The sequence below is a fragment of the Corvus brachyrhynchos genome, unplaced genomic scaffold (assembly GCF_000691975.1).
Source record: "Corvus brachyrhynchos isolate BGI_N302 unplaced genomic scaffold, ASM69197v1 scaffold27, whole genome shotgun sequence".
Classification (NCBI taxonomy): domain Eukaryota; kingdom Metazoa; phylum Chordata; class Aves; order Passeriformes; family Corvidae; genus Corvus; species Corvus brachyrhynchos.
In genome coordinates this window covers 547,497-555,992 of record NW_008239139.1, presented here as the reverse complement: position 1 = coordinate 555,992, position 8,496 = coordinate 547,497, and the positions used below count along the sequence as shown (strand labels likewise).

General features: G+C 44.2%; 1 protein-coding gene across 4 annotated transcripts in view; it reads left to right on the top strand.

The window, feature by feature from the left end:
- The window catches only part of TBXAS1 (thromboxane A synthase 1), a 265,782-nt gene that overhangs the window by 5,811 nt on the left and 251,475 nt on the right, over positions 1–8,496 (top strand). For all 4 annotated transcript variants that reach the window (XM_017739992.1, XM_017739993.1, XM_017739994.1 and 1 more), the window contains one exon: positions 3,810–3,991. The gene's annotated coding sequence lies outside the window, so the exon portion shown is untranslated. The remainder of the gene's footprint in view (positions 1–3,809; positions 3,992–8,496) is intronic.

Genomic DNA, 8,496 nt, shown 5'->3' with positions numbered 1-8,496 from the left:
GCTGAAAACAAAATTATTTCCATACTTCTTTTTCCCCCAATATTTTTTTTCAAATTTTTGAACAGGAAATTTTTCAAATTATCTCTTTCTAAATTTTACCCTGTTTTCACTTTGCAATTCTTCATCTTCCTTCAGTGTATCCCCTAAACTTTGACTCACACTCTGTGTCTTACTGAAAGTGCCGTTTCCAAAGGAGGGACAGTCTCTGCCAGCATCAACTCAACCTCTTTGGTGGCCAGGGGCATCAGCAGGGCCCCGTGGGCAGAGCCTGAGCTCCTATCAGCCTTTGTGGCTCTACGGGTACTGGTGATGCTGTGATGCCCCTGGACACATATGCAGCTCTAAATACAACCACTCAGAGGACAATTTGGCTCAGCCTCCTAAATCACATTCTCCAGGCTTCAAATCATTCCTGTAGGGATGTGGATGCGCATGAGGAATCATCTTGCACTCCGAATTCTCTGCTTCTGGATCTGAAATTTTATATCTAATGCCCATTTTAAGTCCATTCCTGAACGTCAGTCAAAGGTAAAGGAAGGAACTATTTCAGATTAAAAGGGCAACACATATAAAAAGAAGAAGTTACCTATGAGGCTATGATTCACTGTATAAAGTGCTGTAGAGGATTGTATGAGGGATGCTCAGTTCTGCAAAGTGTGCTGACTTTTTGATGAGGCATTAGGTGAGGTCCCCTATCATTACAGACTCTATGGAGTTACTAACAGGATGATTTACAAGCCAAATTCCTACTGGGCAATGCCTGCCTGGCCCACTCGTGTACCCCACCTCACTGCTCAGCTTTATTTATTCCATTTCACTGTTCACCTTAAAAAATCCCATTGTGTGGTCTTTCCAGTGAAGAACATCTATGTTTCATCTCAGACAGGCTTCAGCAACAAGGGAAGGGATTTCTCTACTCTTCAGCCTCTGAAACAGCCTTTTCAAAGAGAGGTATTTTATTATATGGGGGAAAAAATTTATACAGACTGAGGTAAAATTTTGGTCAGGCCTTATAAAACAAACTCAGTGACTTTAAAGTAATAAAACTTTCTGTGGCACTTTGCCAGAGCTGATCTTCTATACTATACGTCAGGGATAAGTACAGATGTGCTGACAGAAACCTCGTGGTTCCAACCCATAGGCTGTGTAGAGCCTCAAGGGATTTTCTGGAAAGCAACTGCTTTTTCAAAGTTAAACATTTTTATCCCCCCTCCCAAAATGGCCATCAGACCAGCAGTGTTTCACAGACAAGCACATGTGTTTACTTCCATGACTTTCATGCTGTCAACAGAAAATATTTGAAATTGCTGGCAAAGTTTCCAAGAAAGCAGAGATGGAGATTTTCTTTGCTTTAAATTTCTGAGGACCTTCCAGCAGTCCTTCTCCTGTCTTTGCACCACTCTCTTGCTCAGCTGGGAGCCTGGAGATCTGAGCCCATGACTTGAGCACGGATCTGTCTGGGGACGCTCGTGCGTTTAGGTGCTGTGGGCCAAGGAGTACCTTTGGTACATGCTAAGCTTGGAGGGACCTTTCTGGACAGGGGTGGAAAACCCTTCTAATATTTACACTTATTTGGCTATGCAGTGGATATTATCTCTTTTTCCAGCCCAGATCTCTATGAGAGCCAAACCTGGCCATGATGTTTGTCACTGTTAATGCTGTACCAATAGCTAAGCTATTGGTGAAAGGTTGACACAAAAGCATTGTGCCTTGCTGATTAGTCACAGCCTGTAACTATCACAGCTTTAAAAATTGTGATCATGAGGCCTTGTCTTGCGACCCTGCTGCCCACCCACTTTCACACAGAGAGAGACGAATAAATATTTACTACTTCTCAAAATAACACCCAGCCACACTCACCCTTACTGCTGCAGAGTAGTTCATCTAATTGAAATAAGAACATAAGTAAATTGTTTGTCAAGGCAGTTTATTAGGAAAAGATTGCTGTGTCAGGAGCTCCCTCACTGCGAGAGATGCTGCGTTGTCTCTCTTAATATTTAATGCAATTTTAATAATATTTCCCAGTTAGGGGTGCAGGCTGATGTTATAGACTAAAGCCTGCCAAAGTGGGGAGGAATAAAAGCTTGAGGTCAGCTTCATTCAATTGACTTTTCCACCTGGAGGCTGGGCAAAGAGCGATGCTGCACTTTTTCCAAGGGACTCAGCCACTCCCAGGTACTTCTCTCATCAGCAGCTTTATCTCTTATTTGTGGATTTTGCCTTTCACTCACTCAGAATGACACTTTAAAAGGTGAGGGCCATATCCTGAGGAGGTAGTTATGAGAAACCCACCTTTCTTCCTTTGACAAACCCATTTCTCTTTGCGATGTTGTTCTGCTTGGGCTCATTAATCAGACAGTACTATAAACTACTGAATTTCTCCCAAGCTTGTGATTGCATCTGCAGCTACAGCACTCCTAACTGTCAGTGGCAAGTCTTGTTTTGGAAAGCTCTGGGTTAAAATCAGAAGTGTTTTAGCTCAAGGAGTGGGGATATTCAGCTTAAGTATCAAAGGTCCCTGCTAGTAAAGTGTCCCCCGATGCTGCCTTGGTGTCACCCTCCAGTCCTCACAGACCTGTCTTGACTGCAAAGCTGCTGCACTGCTGGTGCCCCAGTCCCCATGCCATTCCTCCAGATGTCTTCTGGCAGCAATGCCCAGCTCAGGCTCTTGCTTGTTGTGAAAGACTCCTGACTGAAGGACCATGGAGTCAGAGCCTTTTGAAGCTGCTGCATAATAAGCTGTATTCTTTCCCCAAACATCACTAGACAGTTCAATAATAATTACATGAACTTTGTAATCAGCCAAGCCAGCATAGCCATCTACCTGACCTACACGTAGCATTTGTGAGTAATTTTACATAAAGGGCAGGTACTTTTGTCCTTAGTGCATGGCCTTGTGCACAAACAGCTATAGAAGGAGGGCCCAATTATAAATAAACCGTCCTTAGTTGTCACTTTGCTGTCTCTGACTTCCCACGCATTCAAATGGTGAGACTGATTCATTTAATCTTACTCTAAAGCAACAAGCCACAGAGTCAGTTTCCTGACAGTTGCTTAAAAAAGTGTAGCTGAGCTCTCTTGAATTGTCTTCCCTTGTATTATATTTAGACATTGTGATTAGAGTATCTGTCATGATATGCTTTTACTTTAAGGCAGAAGTTCAAGCCGCTTTCTGAAAGCAAACAGAGATGCTCCTGGGAGCTAAAGGGGCACGAGTGCTAGAGTTCAGCATTTAGGAGCAGAGATCTTCTTGTGCTGCTGGCTCCCCTGCACAGCCATCCTTATGAAAACCTGAGTTTCCAAATAAGTGCAACATTACTTACCATAATGAGACTACTGGGAAGGGTGGAGTCAGCGAAAGACTTAGCGGCTGTTTCCACGGGTTTTAGAAATATCAGCTGAGCAATTCTTACGATCTTCCCTTCTCTCCTCCTTCCCTCTTCTCCCCCCCAAATCTTGTCAAAGGCTTGGATGCAAAATCTGGACACTCTTGTCTTATGAACATGGCTTTTATATGTTTGTGTCATTGCAAAGCAGATTGTAATGACTACACTTCATGCATTTTACCCTAATTAAGTCAGTGGAGGTTTCAACGCAGATACAAACTCGACGTGCAGCTCTGCCCTTGACAATTGCCTACCAAAGAGAATACCTGAAAGCTCTTGTTTTGCTAAATATGCTATTTAATATTTTGTAATGCTCGGGTAAATACAGTCAGTGAATGTAGAGTCTTCCACGTTTCTGTAGTATTGTGGAGGGGGTTATTACAGTTATGCTGAAGGAGGTTTCCTTGTTCCATGCTTTGGCAGAGCACTTGTCAAATACTGAACTGCAGGTTCCAGTCCTGCTGACCACCGTCGGTGATGAGGAGACCCCCAGACTCCAGCAGACTTTCAGCCACTTCTCTGCTGGCAGGAGCTCTCCAGCAGCCTGGCAGATGTGACCAGAATCTGGCAGACAGGACGAAGTGAAAGACTCGCTGGGCTCTAAGGTACAAGGGGAGATGGGAAGGGCTCTTTGTAGAGAGGGAACAGCAGAGAACAAATGCCATGCTTCTGTTGTGTTTTTTTAACCTGAAATAAATAGAACTGTGGAATTTAACACACTGAACTGAAAGGTGAGTTTCTCCCATGTGCCATGTATAGGATGCCTATCCTCCTCTAGCTGATCTACAGAGATTTGTAAATCTATTATTGCTTCCACATACCCTCATAGAAACTTGTGCTTTAGGTTTAGTGTGTAGAAAACTTCAGGTCCTAGGTCCACATCCAAGTGTTTGTCTAAATGTGATTGGATTACCATTCCTTTAAGACTGGTCATATTCCTTTTCCCTCAGATAAAAATGTCATGCTAGAAGTTTACCACCATCCCTGTGTCTCTAGAGAGAATCTTGGAGACTTGAAGGTGACTTTTCTGAAAAATGGTCTCAATATAATTCCAAAAATACTTTATAATTTGGAACCTGCTCCTCAACCTCCAGCAGAGATCAAAGAGATCCCAGAAAAAAAATTAAGCACCATGCATTCCTAGGAGCTGAGCCTTTGGCTGTAATGAATCAATCAACTACCCTTTTATCAGCCAGGTATAAACTGACTTAGGGCATTTTGGAGCCAAAGGCTACTAGTACAAGGCTGCTGGTTTAGGCTTTGTTTTCATTAAAAAGTTTGACTCCAAAGGAAGGTCTTTGTTTTCAGATTTTTTTAAATCTTCTTGTTATTTTCACCTTCGAGCTTGCTCAGCCAGTTGGGTATGCAGAACGTGTTCTTGCTTCCTAGATCGTCTTCCTAGATCATCAAGATCGTCTGTTGAGGGTATGTATGGGGTGCTAATTACTATCTGTCATTGGTATTTATGGGGTTCCAATCGCTACAGTACCATGGTGCCAGGTACAGTATTGAGATAAGCAGATAAGTTATTGAACCTGGACTCTGGTCTTCCCACCCTGGTGCTTGGCCCCTTTGACTTGGAGACTTTGTCCTCTCGCTCTTGCTCAGATGCAGGACACCTGAGAAAAAGTGAGGTTTGTGCTTTGCTGTGAAACAGCCCCGGCCTGTGAGCTCAGCCAGGCTGTACCTGGTGCCCGTGGCTCCATCTGGGATCATATCCTGCTTCTGTCCCTCATGCTGGTGTGTGACCCAAGGCACTGGCGCTGTGACCAGTGGCACCAGGAGCAGAGCCCACAGAGCCCACACCCTGCACGCTGGCTGCTGCTGAACTCTTTTCCATAGAACTTTTTCCAAAATCCAGCTAACTGCGGCAACTGGGAAAGCTGAAATCAATTGAAGTGCTGCTTCCCAGCCTGTGAAGGGTCACAGAAGGTGTCCCAGTCAGACAGCATGGAAGCTTTGATCTCTTTGGACAAGGAACTGCCGTGAAGCAGACAGCTGCTGGAGCCTGGCTGGCATTAATATGAAGAATTTCTTCTGGCTACTGGTACTAAAGAGAAAGTTTGCTTCTCAGACAAACTCAACCCTTTGACCAACTTGACCACAGCTGCGGCCAGAGACTCAGTCTCAGCCTGATTCTGAGAAAAACACATGCCTGGAACTCCATTTCTACCACTACAGAGAAATTAATATGAACCCACAAGAAAGTGGAGATGAGATGAAAAAATGCAGGTCACAGTAGCAGCTAGTTCCTAAGTGGGACAGGCATAAATTTCTTTAATGTGGATATAGAAGGGGACTTATTTTGTTTCTATTATTACTTGATTGTGGGAGGCTAAAGGAAAATTTTCTCACAACCTCAAGAAAGAAGTGTTCAAAACAAGTTTTTAAAATGTGAAAATTAAAACAAAAAATTAGGAAGGAAACTGTAATGGAGGATCTGTGTAAAATTTTTTCCCCCTTCTTTTTGATCAGCTCTGATGGTTCTAATTGATGTTCAAGGAGAAAGCTTGATGATTTAGAGATGAAGAAGAAAGGAATCACACCCTTGGTAAGCCCTGCCTATAGGACGGCAACCCCGGGACATGCTGAAACTGTTTAAATAAGGAATGTGCCATAAGCCAACATTTATCTCCTGCTTACCCTTACAGCTATTTTCTTACCCTCAAATTTTCAGGAATGAGGAGCTATAAGGATCAGTAATTACGCTGAGACTTTTCCTTTATGTATCACTGCTCACTCAAGAATTTCAGCCCATTACACAAATAGCAGTGACGTACTAGGCAGGGGCCCTTTGAAGCACAAAGTGCCATTGCTGCCAGCTTGGTTTCCTCAGCAGAAGAGTAGTGGCAGAAGGAGATGAAGGGATGGAGGCTGCAATGCTGGGATGCCCTCACCTTCCTCGCCCTCCCAAGTCACTCGTGCCCTTCCTGCTTTGCCCCCATGGGGGTTTCTGGCCTTACAGCCCACCTGAGGCCAGGCTCTTTTGGGATGATAAAGCATTTCTAGATGCTTAGGTGCACCAGGCAAACAGGGAATGGGCACCCAGCACCCAGTGCTCAGTGCCCAGGGCCAAACAAGGGAGCGATCCTACTCCTTAATTGCCGAGAGCTGCTCCATGACGCCAGAAGGTTCACAGAGAGCAAGCAGGGCTGGAGTCAGGTTACACTGACTCCCAAGGACCAGGCAGCGGCTTCCCAGGGAAAATACATGCCCAGGTAAATAAAGAGGGAAATAATTATAAATAAGTAATTACCTGAGCAGAAGTAAAAGTGGGAAACTGAAAGACTGAAAGAAAAGAGAAGTGCATGAGCTTTTTTGTAGATGCAGAGGCTTGCATTTTACAGCTAAAGAAATAGAGGAAGAAATTTAAATACATATTTAGGGGAAAAAAATTCCAATGGGAAATGTGAAAAGAACCACTTTTATGAGGAAGCCTCTGAAGAGACAAAGCTATAAATGTACAATTCCAAATATCAACCATTTCTTCTTCAACAGAAAAAAACCTCAAATAATTCATTCTGTACAGAGTTGAAGCAAACTTTTGGAAAAGCACCTGGGAACAGTGCTGGGAATTGCCCACCCAGTGATTTTTGCTCCTGTCACTGGGCAGTGTAAGTGAAGTGCAATTTATTCCAAGAAACTTTGCATTCCTTTTTTCTCACCACTGTCTTGCTTATGGTCAGGTGTATTTATAGAGACCTGCTCAAAGACCCGGGATGCACTGCCATCAGTCTCCCAGCACCATCCACTCAGCGGTCAGTGGAAGGATAAAAGACTCCTATCCAGGGAAATACCCTTTCCCATACTATCATAGAATGCTTTGTGTTGGACGGCACCTTTAAACAACATCTCCCCTTCCTCAGACAGGGACATTTTCATCTAGATCAGGTTGCTGAGAGGCCTGTCCAACCTAACATTGAATGTTTCCAGGAATGGGGCCTCTCTCACCTCTCTGGGCAACTGTGCCAGTGTTTCACCACCTTCATTGTAAAATGCATTCCTTTTTTCTCACCACTGTCTTGCTTATGGTCAGGTGTATTTATAGAGACCTGCTCAAAGACCCGGGATGCACTGCCATCAGTCTCCCAGCACCATCCACTCAGCGGTCAGTGGAAGGATAAAAGACTCCTATCCAGGGAAATACCCTTTCCCATACTATCATAGAATGCTTTGTGTTGGACGGCACCTTTAAACATCATCTCCCCTTCCACAGACAGGGACATTTTCATCTAGATCAGGTTGCTGAGAGGCCTGTCCAACCTAACATTGAATGTTTCCAGGAATGGGGCCTCTCTCACCTCTCTGGGCAACTGTGCCAGTGTTTCACCACCTTCATTGTAAAATATTTCTTCCGTTTATCAAGTCTGAATCTATACTCTTTTAGTTTAAAACCCTTGCCCCTTGTCCTGTTGCTACTGTCCCTACTAAAAAGTCAGTCTCCATCATTCTTACAAGCCCTCTTCAGGAAGGCCACTATAAGGTCTCCCAGGAGTTTTCTCTTATCCAGTTGAACAGCCCCAACTTTCTCAGTCTTTCCTAATAGGAGAGGTGCTACAGCCCTCTAATCATCTTCAGATTAAGCAGAAAATGGCTTATCAGGGAGGCAGGATCTCAATTAGAGAGCTCCAGACTGAAAACCCAGTCTTCAACTTTCTCTGAAAGACAAGATGGAAAACAGATCTAAATATGCTTTCTTTGCTCAACCACCACAAGGTACCTTGTGTACCCTGCTCTCTCATGTTTCTGGATGAAAGAAAATTCAGGGGCAATTTATCACCAAATTAAGGTCGCCGCTATCAAAATCATTCTGGATCCCAAAGAACCAAATAAATTTTATTGTACTTCTAGAAATGTATTTTGGGGAATGATAAGGAGCCTGGGCCAGCTGCTGCTCACTTAGCTCTTACATAGGCAACACCTGCATGAATTGCAGTTGGGGATGGCTGAACGAGGGCTGGGTGGGGTCACTGCAGTGCCATGAACTGAGCTGGAGATGGAGGGGCTTGGTGCTGGTGCTACATTACATTCCTCAGCTTGGGATAATCCAATGTGCCCAGAGACAGGGCAGCCAGGTACGTGCTGCCTTTTTTTCCAGCCTGTCTAGGAG